The sequence below is a fragment of the Macadamia integrifolia genome, chromosome 4 (assembly GCF_013358625.1).
Source record: "Macadamia integrifolia cultivar HAES 741 chromosome 4, SCU_Mint_v3, whole genome shotgun sequence".
In the NCBI taxonomy this organism is placed as follows: Eukaryota; Viridiplantae; Streptophyta; class Magnoliopsida; order Proteales; family Proteaceae; genus Macadamia; species Macadamia integrifolia.
Window position 1 is genome coordinate 18,444,653 of NC_056560.1, and position 16,565 is coordinate 18,461,217.

The window sequence follows — 16,565 nt, forward strand, 5'->3', positions numbered from 1 at the left end:
TCGACCGAGGAATCGACCGTAGCCGAGGATCGTGGGGAATCCGATTCTGCCCTCTACCATATGTCATTAACATGCGCCGTAAGTGTAGTATAATAGTGTAACTCGTAGGCCGGCTGCGGATTAAATATTTGTAGTTCTAATCCAACGGCTGAGATCGCAAATCCTTTGAGTAAAAGGGATTCAAACATCAGCAGCGGTGTTTGACGAGACACGGCGTCAAAGGATTGAAGTCTCAAACAGATTCCTCGTGGAAAATCGGCGAGGAAAGCGGATATTTTTTAGCCGGGGGGTGGGGGGAAGAGAGAGAGGTAAAGGGAATAAGTGGTCCCAACTCCGAACGTGGGACGCGTGCCTCGGTCAATAAAGGTGGGACCAGCGTCGCTCAAAGTTGCACTTTTATAACAGGTACGGCAAGGGGTTAGGAAAACACGTGTCGATTGCAGATGTTAAAACCCACGTGTCCAGAAGAGTAATGGGCCCCACAGATTCAGCAGTATCAACTTGCTGAGGGCGACGTGTCGGGCATTGTCGCAGGGGTTGCTGACATCACGAGCTGTCGCGCGCACGCATTCTGTCAGGTACCGTTCATTAGAGATAGAGAGAGAGAGAGATAGAGAGAGAGGGGAGTGTGGGAGATCTTATCAAAGATAATCAAGCCAGAAGGCGCAGAACACGTCAGGGACGTTGACGTGGATTACAGTAATCAGACGGGTCTCTTATTGCCACGTGGATATGTAGGAGAAGACAAAAGTAGGTGAGCTGCCAAATGTTGATACTGCGGTTAATTTAGGTGGCACGTGTCACATTTTCCGTCCTCTCCTCGTATTCTCCACTCACGAGTCTCGACTCCCGATACATGATCGGCCTCAAAACTTTTAAAACGAGTCAACTCACCTACCCCGCCAAATGGTCGGAACGATAGCAATTGATTTCGATTTAGCTTTCGTATATTTTGCTATCAACCACTATGAAATTGATCAGGTACGGTCCGGTCTATTCTTAGATTTCCATATTAAAAATAATATTGAATTTTATTAGGTTTTTATGATGGTCAAACCAAAACTAAACCGATAAGTAATTTGGTTGGTCAGTTTTTTTAATTGAGTCCGATCAATTTCGGTCGGTTCAACAGGTTTGGTCTCCCACGTCAGTCGGGCAAAGCATGAGTGCATGACAACAAAAAGAGTGAAGACAAAGTTTAGATTCCAAGTCTAATCAAGTAATCTTTGAGGCGATAGAGTTTATTTATTTATTATTATTATTTTTTATATTAAAAAGTGAGATTTTTTTTTTTTTTTGGGGGGGGTGTGCGGTGAAGGAGAGAGTGAGTTTTAAAAAATCTAACAAGGGTAAAAACGTCTAAAATTTTTATCTTATATCTATGTTTACCGATAGTAGATCGATGAGCTGAAATTTTTGAATAGATAGACCCAAGATCTCTACTCACATATTAACTTTTGTTTATAAAAATTTATAAAGGACAAAATAGTGCATTGAAAAATTGTGAGAAAACAAAAAATGATCGGAATATTAGTAGGTATCGGGGGAGGAGGGAAAGCATTACCTAGTCAATGGGAAAGAATTAGGCACCTAATTCACTAAGTAAGAACAGTGTTCTACAATTGCTAAGTATTGTTATTAGTTGATAAAAAGTATTCTAAAAAAATCAATAAATCATGGCTTGGGGCTAGACAAAAAAGAGTTAAAATGGAGAAATGATGTAAAATAAAAGATCAACTCAATATGTTTCCATTGTTTTCTGAGAAGAAAATAAATAAATAAATAAACTTTGTGAAGATGTAGCAGCTGCGCAACATAATGGGGCTACAAAATGATCACTGCACCCCTCCTAATTGATGCTTAAATGTTTATTTTTATTGACCGAGGTATTGATGCAGGGGCCACTCTCCTGATTGAAAACATTTCTTCTAACAATAAATGTGTAAACTAAATCGATGAATTAAATTTTTATAAAATTACAAAATGATATATCAATGTAATGAAATTCTATGGCATTGCTATAGCTTGTTATACATAAAAGTTTCCCTCACTTGACTTCAAAAAAAAAAAAAAGGTTTTTCCTCACCAAGTGTAAAGAAAGAATATCTTCATCCATCTCCTATTATTGACTAACCAAAGTACCTTTTTGAGCCATAAGAAATATATCAATCTCGTGGATTGGAAATTTTTCTCTTTGAAAGAAGAAGATGAAAATCATTTGTAGCCACTACATTGGTGCAATGAAGGCTCATGTGTCCACATGCTCTCATAGAATGTTCATTGCACCTCACCGCTCACTGTAATAATTTAAACCATGGAAAACTCAATCCAAATTTTATATTTAAAATCTGATTAAAATAATTTTAAACTCTTATATTTCTTTCTTAAAGATTAGAAATTAATGAATCCAATGAGGAATGAACAACTAAGATGATCTAAGTCTGACCCTAAAATCCTAACCAGGGCTGAAATGAGACACGTATACACTGGTCACAAGAGGGCTCTTGGGCCCCTTAGGCACTGGCAGTGGCATGCACTAAGCCACTTTTTTACTACTAAAGTATACATAACATATACCTGTCAAGTAGTGTTGGATGTGGACAGCTTTTCCTTCTGGGATCCCCTTGAGGAAGGAAAGAAGAAGGAAGAGATAGAGAATCTCAATCTTTTCCCATAATAAGTTAATTTAATATGCAACTTGTGAAACAAAGATGAGAGGGGGGTTGTTGTCACAACTCATTACACTTTGTCATTTCTTTTCCCATTTATATAAATTATCAAAATTGAGTCCTCAACTCTCTCCTCCTTTACTTCTCCAATGCTTCTCTGTCTGTTGTCTCTATCCAAGTGGGGTTGAGGTGAGTTGTGGTGGTGTTGGTACTAAGCCTGTGACAACTTGTATACCTACAACTCTATAATTCCTATCACCGTTCCTGAATTATTGTACTACCTAACAGATGTTTCACCAAAAAAAAAGAAAACCCTAAAAAAAAAAGAAATTGAGAATCAAGTTGAAATCGATTGGAATCAGCTAAAATCTTTTGATCAATCACGATTGATTTCAATTCGAATTGACTGATTCTTAAATTGTGGTATTACGTGATTACCTCTGCATAGTCACCTAACAAATGTTTCATTTCTCTAATTTTGTTTAGTGCTTTGGTTGATTTTCTTTGTTTCGAAGTAAAAGAGATCAAGGATAAATGATGTAGTATAAGAAATTAAAATCCAATATGGGATCAATTTCTATTGATATATAATCATGTAAACAAGTTTTTTTTCTAAAATTATGATTTTGTTTTTAATATTTTTTTTATTGATTTTTTGTTGTTTAACCAACTAAAATAAAGAAATAGTGGGGGGAAAAATGAAGATCAAACATAAGTAATAGGTAGGCAATTCAAAAGAATTGTAAGAATTACTAAGAATTGAGATTAGGCTCGGCTGATTCTGATTCAAATAGAGTGATTAATTCCATCCGATTTTAATTTTAATACAATGACAAGAATTCATTAAAAAATAACATTATGTATAGTAAGAATAAGCATTTTGATAGCGATTACTTGAAGGAACCCTTCATCCTATTTACTATTGGCAAAGTGTTACTTGTATTGAAAGCTTGGCAAGTGTTCTTAATAGTACCTATTCATTTTTGTATTCCAACAAAATGAACAAAAGCCTCAAGATAAAATGGAGAAACATTTTAATAACATATTTTCACTCCTGAAAATAAATCAATCTCGTGATGACTCTCAACCCTCACTCCATTTTAAGAGGTGGAACTCATGTATATCACGCCATGGCTATTACTCCCATTGAGATTTCTTTCTTTTGGTTATCAATCGTGCTCTATTTTTTATATAAGTGCTCCACAAGGTCAAAACTTTCCGAAATGCTGCCAATGCTTGAGATGATTCAAATTGTGAAGAATGACTAAACCAAGAGGTGTACTACTTATACAACCATGAGTTGTGTCCGACTAAATCAACCATCAACATGATTCAAATTTTGTTCCAATTAATAAGATAAGTTTATCCTAATGGACCATGTAAAGGTATTTCCTTATATATATATATATATATATATATTTTAATCAATAGATTCAATAAAAGCGTGAATTTAAAACCTTAAACTAAGAAGAAGATTATCAAGATATGTAGTGGATTATTTCTTTAATGATATAATGATTTGACTTTTGTTAATAATTACTAATGAAATATTAATTCAATCCACCATGGTTGTTGTTGTTGTTAGTCTAGCTCAGCTTCAACATTACAAAGAGAGGACCCATTTGACCACCCCCAGCCAAAAGCCCTAATAGAAGAAATGGATTTAGTCCAATCAACCATGTTATTCCATAGCATTTTAATTCTATATCATGTGGAGGGATGATCTGGCTGATTCAAATAGTAAATAGTTGATTATAAGATCAAGATGATCATCCACATATATGCTTTTCTTCTAAACGTCATCCCCATAATCCATTCAACTTATATTTTAATCTCACTTGAAGTATTGATAATTCTAATATGTGATTTTTTTCTACCACTAGGCAAAAAGATTTTAACCACAAAATTATTAAGTATTGATGTCTTGTTTTCTATGGTTTGGGTGCAAGAAATTTTCAAAATTATATCTTTTTATTTTTTTCTTTAATTTGATAACGATGTAGGTTATTAGGGTCATAGGAAATTCTTTGTAAATATAGAGTGGTGTGAGGAAAAGATCTTGTTAGCAATCTCATCTCATCGTAGACATAGGCATCTTGTTGAATTTTGTTAATACAAGTGATTTGATTGTTCTTTTTTTTTTTTTTTTTCATTTTGTTTTCTCCATATTATACACGTATCAAATTTATAGGTAGAACAAAATTAAAGATTAGGAAAAAGAATGCTATTTGGTATTGTGACCACTGTGCCCATGCATAGACATCTAACCAAAGCAATAGGGATGTCGTTTCACAACATTTTATGTCGACACGTAGATGGCGCAACCTGATGGCCTTCTTTTCCCCTTTAAAGAATATAATTTTGTATTCGATCAAATATAGGTCACTTGGATTCATTAGTCAACTTACTCATACTCAACCAAACCTTTTTCCTAATTAAATGGGGTTAATACAAAGGTTATGTTCCACCAGTCAACTCCAGTTAGCATCAATTAATTGGCCGACTTAGGATAATAATAAAATCATAATATGATTAAATAAATATTTTTAAGTCCCATCCACTAAAAAATTTCCTTAATTCAATTTTACTAATTTAATATAAATGACATATGACCTGAAAAGGTGAACATTTTTATTTTATATGGGTATGCCAAAAAAAATTAAATAAAAATATTAAATACTCAATCTTGATTCTTTAGCACGTCTAAAGGTGTGATCATGTGGAGAGACAGAGTGGAAGGCAATAACCATCACAAGTTGCAAAAATATTTGCAAGTTGCAACCCATGAGGTCATGACTTCCAGAATCCTAGTCACTAAAAGGAGAAGTTCAAAGTTCAAATCCACAACACAAATGTAGAGTGGGGTTTCACTTTTAAATTAAATACATGTACAAGTGGGCTTTTATTAAAAAGCATATTTTTTTTTTTCTCCTTTTCTGGCCTTTTCCAACTTTCTTTCTTTCTCTATCCAACCTATTAGGTTTAAGTTTCTCCTGACATGGGCACCAGTTAAATGAACTGTGTTGGGTTTAATTTCTCTATAGATTCATGAACATAGTTCATAGTTCATTGAACCTTGATCATCCATGGAAGGAAATTAATGAAGCAAAGAGAGGTTGAGTAATTCAGAAGAGGACATAGGCAAGTGACCAAGAAATCTAATAAAAATCTGAAAAAAAAAGATCCTGTGAAAAGGAAACTGACAGCTTAACACTTTCCATACCCTTTTTTCTTGCAAGTTGTTGCCAAGTTGTTGCAGGTGTTGGAGACCAGAGAAGCTGAAGAAGTTCTTATCAACCACTACTACTTGATCCTCAATTTTTATATTTGCTGACTTGATCTTAATGTTGAGAGCTGCTGGTCCCATGAGTATAGTGGGTCTTTACCTTTATAGGGCTAAGTTGTTTGTTTGACTAGTGAATATCCTTTCAAGCTTGTTAACGTCAAACAGTAGCTGATCAGGATTATACACATATACCATGGTCCCACCAAGTGATTTGCCCCCACTTGCCAATTTGGGTTGATGGTTCGACATAAAAATCATGATTATAAAAAATTAACATGTTGATAATAGATAAAAAGGGAAAATGATACCGACAGCGGTGACATCATGTGTTTTCTCATATTCTCTCTTTTCCTGACACTTAGCTTTTTCATATACAAACTGAATCATAACCTCTTGCTCCTAATTGTTATCGATTCTTTGTTTTAGATATTAAAAAAAATAAATAAATAAATAAAATAATGTCTACTCTCTATAACTATGGTTGGTTACACTGATTATCATTATAAAGATTTGCCCTTTTTTGCAAGAGGAATTGCAATAATATTTTGAAGATAACTGAAACCTTCTTATCATTCATATCTATATCATTCGATTCACATAAGATTATAAAGGTTCGGGGTGTCAAAAAATCCCAACCAGTCGTACCCACCCTGAGCCTAGACAGAGTGTCGCTCCTGTGCCTATACCCTCATGTTTATCTCAAAAGGGGGTCGTTAATTGGGTTTTAGGCAAGTGTTAGAGCCACACTCCCAAACATAGAACACTTCCCTTATATATCAAACCCAACCCTAACCTATTAATAATATAGTAGAAAAACAAGTCATCAGGATGCAAAGCATTTGCACTAGCGCCTCCTTGTATCTCACTCCTCCCCTCCTATGAAATGACATATTTACTTTTATTGTATGATATTTGAATATCATGTTCTATAAAAATCTATTTTTATTCCTTTCATCTAGAATAAAAATCTATGTGTAGGAGAGAGAGATAGACACGGGGAGGCGCTAGGTGTATACTACACAACTAGATAGGGAATGTATCTTGAATGATATTTATTAATTACCAAACACTAATTAGATGCTATTTTGACTAATTGCCACACCTTTATCCATGTTGAAAAAAATAATAAATAAATATATGAAGCAACATATTTTCCTATGCTTAGAGAAAAAAAAGAGGGACAAATATGAACAAATGCAAAAAGATTACTCCAGTCCACATTGATCAATTGAGAATATTTTCCAATGTACCGAAACTAGTGAAGGATAATGGCCAAGTGGATAGATTAAGAACAAATTCATATGATATTTGAGGTCAAGGATGGCTCCTCAACTATGTTGAATATTATTCAAAGTAATAAAATTTGAAACATCGATATGCATCCTTAACTACCCTCGAGTATGTGAAGAAATACTTTACCAAAAAAAAAAAGTACGTCCCCTCCTATGAAATGACATCTACCTTTGTTGTATAATATTTTAATATCATGTCCTATAAAAATCTATTTTTATTCCTTTCATTTAGAATAAAAATCTATGTGTAGGAGAGAGAAAGACACATGGAGGCGCTAGGTGAATACTACACAATTGGATAGGGAACTAATCCCGAACGATATATATTAATTATCAAACAATAACCAAATCCCACTTTGACCTGGTCCCACACCATCCCTAATTGCCACACTTTTATCCATGTAGAAAAAAAAAAAAAAAAAAAAGTGGCTTATTAACTAACATAATCTCCTATGCTTTGAGAAAAGAGGGAGAAATTCTACCAAAAATAGATTACTAAGTTCACATTGATCAATTCAGAATATTTTCCCACATACTGAAATTAGTGAAGGATGATGGCCAAATGGGTAGATTCAGAACAAATTCATATGATATTTGAGGTCAAAGATGGCTCCTCAACTATGTTGAATATTATTCAAAGTAATAAAAGTTAAAACATCAATATGCATACGGAACTACCCTTGATTATGTGAAGATATAGTGTTTTTATACAAAAACTTGGCAAAGACAATTTCTAGTGTAGGTGATAAAGGGCATAGGATCGATTATCTTGATTAGTTTTTCTTTTGATGACAATTTTAAATTGATTGAAAATATCAATTAAATGACTTTATCATTTAATCAAGTCTATTTGGGCTGAAACTTGACGTGTGAACAAAAAGACTTCAGAATCGATTGCCTCAACCTTATAACCATAAAGAATACGGTTAATATTCATGAATAATAATATTATGATAGATAGATATATAATAATCAATTTCATGCTTGTTCTATGGACAACTCATCTGCATGGAGAACACGCTCTACGCATTTATCATTCGATCCTTTAAACCTTTTTTTTTTTGGGGGTGGGGTGGAGAGTGGTAAGATGATGCTTTTAACTTTTACCAAGTAGAATTACTGTAGATAATCTGTTTATGTTATTGATAAGATGCTTATGATCACACGATGAGACTGATCAAAGTACAAGAGAGTTTGCTTAAGGTGGGGATCCTGGCAAGTGGGAAGATTCAAGGTAGCAAACCCATCCCCTTTGCATTTTACAAATGTAACCCTACCCCTCCCTATTTGAAAGATGTGCTACTTAACACTAAACACCCTTGTTGACGATCCTTTACTCTGACAGCATATAAGGTTTCTCGAACAACGTGATATCTCACACCGGATAAATCCTTAAACCTCCCTCTAAAATCTATCCACTGAAATAAAAAATAAAAAAGAAAAAGAGGAAGAAGAAGGCTACCAGGTCGGTCGCATGGCCCTTGTGCCAATTATGGGAGCGTGTACACAGGCATCCAATAGGGGCAGGCTCATGGGGCCCAGTGGTCATTTCATCCTCCTTGTGTTTGGCTTTTGGGGCCACATAACTTGGCAATGGTCCTCTGCCCTAAAAATAATAATAATAAATGCATAGAATCAAGAATTGAGAGTATATAAGAGATCAATAGATTCGGAATCCATCACTCTTCTAGGTCTTCTACCACATAGAACACCATAAATAAGGCGTATACACTAACAAGGCTGATATGATTCAGGTTGAAGGAATTACAAGAGTCAAGTGTAGGCTTAAAATAACTGTAGAAGAAGTAAGGAAATAGATGTTTTACTTATAACTAGTAATAAGTATAGCTTTGAATAGAATTGTACAAATATCCATGTAGTCAGTCATATTTAATTGTTTACCAAAAAAAATTGATAAAGCTGAAGTGAGTTTAGTCCAGTTGAATTGGACCCTGGCTGGGGATTGGGCAATGGATAAATTTTGAATCTCGCCAAACCTGAGACCCAAATTAAACCCAAGCCCGCATTCTCATTCTCTTTTTCACCAATTAAAAAAAGCCCACATTATCATGGGCCAGCCCAGTATTTTTTTGGGGCAAGATGGGCCAACCCAGTTGCACCCTCACAATATGGCCTCACAATTCTATAGAGAAGTAATAAAACGTTTACCCAAAAAAAAAAAATAAGAAGAAAAAAAAAGTAATTAAAAAATGAGTGGTGCAGCAGCCTACACTGACTCGCCATTAATAACATTGACACACACTTAACACACACATGTTTATTGTGTGTGTTTCACTCCACTTCTAATAAATTCAGCACCTGAGATTACATTATTTGTGGGTGTGGTTTATCTAGTTGTTAGTCTATAAGGTGGAGACTAGAGCTGACATATGACTTAACCCATTTTTTCTATGCCCTTTTTCCTTTTTTTTTGGGGGTAAAATTTCAATGCCCTTTTAATAACGTGGTCATTGGTATATATACATTCCGCACTTAGTCTTCATTAGCAGCTAAAACAATTTATAAGATAACATCACCTACAATTTCTCTCTCTCTCTCTCTCTCTCTCCAATGCAAATATTGCATTTGATTTGATAATTTTACTACGGGGCTCCTTCTGTGTCTCTCTCTTCGCCATAAAACAAGGATTAGAAATGACTTTTCACATGTAAAGGAAAGAGATAGAAACATTGAAGTACTAGCTGATGTACTCAGATGAGTAAGGCACTGTTTGATAATGTTTCTATTGATTCTATATCTAGAAATAGCAGAAAAGATTTTTCACTTTTTTTGGAACAGAAACAGATCGTTTGGTATTTGATAAACTCGTTTCTGGAATTGGGTATGATTGGGTAAATTCCTTGAGTCGGTGTGCGTTTTATTGGAAAATTTGAACTTCAATCCCCAACAACGATTCAATAATTAATTCATGAGGGTTTGAGAGAATTGGAAGAAATCCACAAAGAGATCAATGGGTGTGAATTTAAGGTTTCCACTAGCAAAGTAAAAATTCAATGTATTCCTTCTCGTTTCCCTAGAGAATCTTCGAACTTTGGAAAGTTGTCACATAAGGTAAATGCTGGGTTGGGAGATGCAACTTTTTATTAGAGGTCCATCAATTTTTTGGCCCACAAGTTGTTCCAAGAAAACGAAAAACAAGTCTGACTTGTTTTGTTGAACCCGTTTTTAGACACAGAAATAAGCATAAATTTTTATTTACGTTCCAAAAAAAAGGTGAAACAAAACAGGTTTATCAAACAATTTTTTGGGTCTTTTTCCATTTCTGAGCACAGAAAAATGAAAAAACACGTTTCTGAAAACGTTATCAAATGGTGCCTAAAAAGATTGTGCATCAATAAAAATAAGGAAGAATGAACATTACACGATAGTGTGTTCTTGCAACAAGATACAATGGGTGTCAAAAGACTACTTTCCCCTGCTTTGTAGATGCTCGCATGCACCCTCCCATTCACCGCAGGCATTGGTGTATACAAGCACTATCGGGTAGCATTTCTCACCCTAAAAATAAAAAAGTAACGTGTAGTCACCCCAAAACCTAACAAAGGTTAATACATCTGAACTCCATGGTCAATTCCCACTCTGTAATCATCCACCCAAATAAATGACTGCGGTTGCTTCTCCGGGATATCATCAGTGTAGAAGTCAATACATAAGATGCTGATTCTCAGTCAGTTTCCTACAAGTGATATTAAGCAGAAAAAAAACAGCGATAAGAATCACCACAACCTCCATTGTGTATAATACTACAATATATTATATTTTGATGCAATCATTAAATAAATAGACACCATAAAGTACATACTGTGTCATAATACATTACATAAATAAATCCTTGAAAATAAAAAAATTCAAATAAATCATACCTTGGCATTCCTTAACGTGTCTAGTAAACTGATTTGCTATATTCTTCCTAAGAATACGCATCTCCCTTGCCCCCTCACGCTGACTACTACTATCTGGTGGTATACCACCACCACCACCCACGGAAGCAACAGTCTCCTCAGGTTCATCGTTTGGTAAAGCCTCAGATGCTCCTTCCTAGTCTGGCAAATTCTTTGATTGCTTCTTACTCATCCCAAATTCTAGAGAGTTTAAAAATCCAGCAGCTCACAATATTTTATGAAAAAAGCATCAAACTTAATCATTCAGCCACTGTTTACTGGTGCCAAAACGAAAATCTACTTATACACAGGCTTTCAGATCCTTGAAAAATGTATATTCTCTTGGTTGCACGAAGTTGTAACCATTTGCATGGAGCAATTAAGAGAAAAGGAACAGATAAAATCTGAAAGCATCCTGGTAGAGAAATCGCCCCCTAGAACCTTATTATAAGGAAGAAGGGAAAATTCCAAAACCCTAAAAAAAAAAGCATAAACAATTGTTAGAATCCCTACTAGATCCAATGACAGATATAACAATACTCCTATGAGCTAACCTAGTTTTTGAATCATTTAAGTCATTTTCTAGTCAGTATATAGACAAAAACAATGGTTCCAGCATCATAATCTCAAACCTTGGGAAGAATAAGACTTCCTTCACATCAGTAAATAAGGCCCATTGTTTAGTCAAGAAAGCCTCTTGTCACAAGAACTGGTGCACAATGATATAAGAGGCAAGAAAAAAATATATTTAATCTCTATGGGACTATATATATCAAGTACTAAGATAATATAATAACGATAGGACGCAAGGTAAAGTGGTAAGCATCAATTTATTATCGTCTCTAATGACCCATCCCCCATCTAATAAAGCGATTAATTGATAAACACCCCCCCCACCAAAAAAAAAAAAAAAAAAAAAAAGGAAGAAGAAGAAAATAACAGTTGGAGCATGACATGACTACAAAAATGAACAGCTCATGTCACAACAAAGTTGGCCAACTTGAGACACACAGATTTTTGTGGGCAGAACAAAATCATGATACAGTAAACAAAAAGTGCAAAAAGTTAGTGAATTAACTTACCATACTAGGACACGCAAGAAAGTTCCATATCAGGATATGGAACTTGAAATGTATGTGAGAAAATTCCAACACAGAACCGGTATTAGCCAGAGGTAAACAAAGAACAACTATAGGACAATCTTAATATCTTGAAATTTCCATCCAGAGGCTGTAGAAATGAAACCTACACACGATGCAAAAAACACAAAGAAACAAAAGGAAAAAAAAAAAAAAACAATCACACAACCACGACACAAGGATATATGAGGTTCAGCAAGGTGGCTACATCCACAATGAGATGAAAGCAATCTTCACTAGTAATGGAGAAAAAAGTTACAAGCTCTCTTCCTCATGCCTCATGTTCACAAAGGACTACCCATAACCCTAATAACCCCTATCGCTACCAATTTATAGGAAAAACAAAGAGATGCAATTTCCCAAATTACCCACTATGCAAACCCAAAAAAAATTCCTCAGGGCGGCAAGCCTTGAGCCCTACAAACTTTTAATTGCCCCTCGGAGGCAGCCCACAATCCAAACTATAGAATACAAAACATCAACCCTCGACAAAGGCCAAGACTAGATAACTCCAATTCGGTTGGTCAACCACAATATTCAAGGTTGAATCATGAATCTAGTTAACAATTCGGCCGAATTATTGGCGAACTATTCGGCCGAACCAAATTTTTCCGAATTAAATCAAAAATTCGGACCGAATCCGAATTAAAAATAAAATTCGGTAAAAAACGTGCTTTTTACTAAAATTTTACGTTAATTCGTAATTAAATTCCTTTGATTTGAAAAGTAAACTAAACTTTATATTGAAAAGTATATTTACCAAATATGGCAAGACATTTACATATGTGAAACAATCATGATTACAAAAATTTTCCTTTTTCTTTTTAAAACTGATTTCACTTCCCTTTTCTTGTGACCAGACAAAGGCAAAGGGCATCAACTTCACATTGTATAAGAATTATGCATTGGAGTGTAGATTGTGTGATCATTTCCTGTTTGCAACTCAAATAGAAACGTACCCCCACGGTTTGGTAAGGTTTCTCAGAAGTGATTCTGATGATTTTTGTTCCAAATGAATAATCTGAAAGTGGAATACCGAGTTAGTTTTTGTTTAATAAAATGAACCGGTTCAAAAAGTTAAACAAAAATATTTGCTTTTCCACTCTCTTGTCTTCCCTAAATTCTGAAATAAAGAACCCTATCTTGCGAGATTCCTGCTTGAGGTCTAAGGTTCCCACAATGGTTTTCCTCTTCTCTTTTTGATTGCTTTCCTTTTCCCCAAAATTAATTTTCTTTTTTTTTATCTTATTAAATTTCAGTAAATGCTCTACATGCCTTGAGAACCAGACTCTCCGATCCCACTAATGTTCTGCAAAGATGGGACCCTACCCTCGTCAATCCACATACCTGGTTTCATGCCACATACGACTCCAACAACCATGTCATCCGACTATAAGACTACCGCTTTCCCTTCTCACTCTGTCCCCCATGTTGACATGCAGGGATCTTGGCAACTCTAATATTTCTGGCACTTTGGGGCTGGAGCTCAATGGCCTCCAGCTATGAGAGATTCCAAAGTTTTTTGTCAAGTTGAAGTCACTTCTTGCAAGTCTCTTCCATCTAATAGACCAGACATTGCTGGTTGACAGGACCAATTCTAAGAGTGCTCACTGCCCTCTCCAACCTCAAAGTCTTGTAAGTGAAGGTGGGGGAAAGGAAATTATCTTTTTTTCCCTTCATTTTCAATGATGAACTGTTTGGGAGTTTTCCTATAGAAAGTTAATTATATTTGATTTACTATTCTCCTTCCTAAAATTATCTGGAGTTCTTATCAATCTATGGCTCTATGCAGTCTTTCATGATTACAGCCTCTAGGACCTAGATGATTTTTCTTTTGAATTCTGTGATACTGGATTTGTGTAGGTTTATATTTCCTTTTCTCTGGAATTTTTTGTTTTGGACCTTTTGGTGGTTCTATCTTAAGTTTTTGTTTACCCATGTTTCAATGAACCACAAGTCCCCTGCAGTGATGTGGATGAATTAGGGTTGAAATTTTCTTGGTTTTTTCAAGCTAAGGCCACAGTCTTGGACGATCTGAGGGACAAACAAGGAATTAATCATCAGATTAATTTTTCCTCAAGTGTATGATAGGTTACACTTCATGCATTTTATTATTTTTATATAGATTAGAGTAGGCAGGGATGGATATGGGGGTTGTAATGGTAATTGTGAGCTCAAACAATAACATAAACTCAATACCAGCACCAACCACAACTAAAACAAGTGAAAATATGGGGAAAAAAAAAAAACCTGATTGAGAAATACAATCTGGAAAAAATGAAAACGTGGATCAACTGAATTAAAATATCACTTTACTTCAAGTGTGTTCTTTTTGCAGCTTAATAGATCCTAAGATCAAGCTATAGCTGCTACATAATATGTATGTGAGTCTTTCGCTCAAATAGATAGTGCACGTGGGAAATATTGTGTCTCCATAGCTCTCAAGAGATGGCGATTCAAATCAATCAAGGCTCATTGAATTTTTTTATATTTCATTTTAAAATTTTTATGGATAAGTTGAATGTTAGATCAAATACTAAGAAACACGAATAATAAAGAGACAATAGATCCGTACAATACAGAGATTTAACGAGGTTCACACACCAAGGTGGTGTGCTACGTCCTCGGGCGAAGAAGAAAATGATTCACTATGCAGAAGAGAAATTATACCCTAACAGCGGTGAGGAAAAACTCGCCCTGAAACCCTAGCTGCGTGAAAACCCTGGAATACAATGACTTTCTCAACAAGCAACAGTACATTATATATACTCCAAAATCACGGGTCGACCCATCAGGTCACGGTCGATTCGGTCGAACCATACGCCCCCGTACCCCCATACGAGATCAGTGATGGGCCCAAGCCCTCTGCTTCCATCACATATTTCAGAAGATTTCCCATTCGGATCACCACCAAAATATGTCGAATCAGATCAATCTTCAAAACGGGTCAAGAATTCGAGACAAACTTAACATTGAATGATAATTAACATCATATAACTGAAAAGATAAAGAAGATTATCAATATTTTAAGAACCACTAATGAGAAATGTAATGGCAAGATGAAAGAATTTATTACATTTTTTACACTTGTCACGTGGCCAGCATAGCTGGTGTGAGTGTGACAGCACTTTTATAATGTAAAGAAAAACTCCTATTCATATCCCTAATGAATCCTATGATCTTGAAATTCGGTTTCGTGGACGCACTAGAAGTGATTTTATTAAAAAGCCTTCCAAACACAATTCTATTTCCGTCATCAAAACCGTGTAGGGGTGGATTCATTACACTGATATTTATAAAAATAGAGATAAAATCTCTTAAATTGACTCCACTATTGACTCTTATCCTTCCTAAGCTAACTTAAACACTTAACCTAAAAGGAATCTTTTGGATTAAATTGAGTTGATTACTTAAAAGCACATGGGATGCACACAATCTTATCCATGTACTTAGTCCCGTGTTACCCTTAAATCCCAACTTTTGGGTTTATAAAACAAGCGTGAGTGAAGAAATTACCATGTTCATGACCCATTGCTCCTCGTTTTGCGTTTGATTTCGATCAGTATTCAATTCATATAATTGTGATCCTGTTTCTCTGAAAGTAAAGTATAATATTATAATGTCATATCTACCGATACCCCATATTCAAACTATTAGTATTATAAAAATCACACCCATGCCACATATCCAATCTATTAATATTCTATTCGATTGTAATTTATTTTGGTACCGTTTGATAACGTTTCTGTTGTTTCTGCTTCAAGAAACGACAGAAACAGAAATTTTCGTTTTTAGAAACAGAAATGGAATTGAAGGTGTCTGATAAATATCGTTTCTGTAAACGTTTCCGGCAAGCAATGGTGTTTGATTTTGCAAAGAAGAAAAGAGAGAAAAAAAGATAGCAGAAAAATACACAACATTCTGATACATATCTCTGATTGCACTCATTGGCAGCAGAGAGCAACATTATATCCTAATCAACCATAATACAGTAATGTATTATGTACAGCTTTAACATAATAATAGAAATTAGACAAAATGACATGCATCGCATGATACAGAGATAGAGAAACAGCGGTGGGATGATAGATGCATTCCAGATTTTACAAATTCCAGAATTTAAAATAATAGATGCATCTAGAGATTCGAATGACATACAAGCAAGAGAAAAAAAATTTCATAAACATGGAAAGAAAACATGAAACCCCCATTCTGGGGATGTTCTGCAGAACAGTACATCTCATGGTAAGAAGAATTTTTTTTTCTTTTTTTTTTTT

The 16,565-nt window shown here is 35.0% G+C and overlaps 1 long non-coding RNA gene across 1 annotated transcript in view; it reads right to left on the bottom strand.

The window, feature by feature from the left end:
• Positions 1-10,592: 10,592 nt before the first annotated feature.
• LOC122075414 overlaps positions 10,593-16,565 on the bottom strand; it is a 10,036-nt gene continuing 4,063 nt past the window's right edge. Inside the window, exon 2 of the long non-coding RNA XR_006139250.1 lies at positions 10,593-10,944. This is a non-coding gene — a long non-coding RNA (uncharacterized LOC122075414). The remainder of the gene's footprint in view (positions 10,945-16,565) is intronic.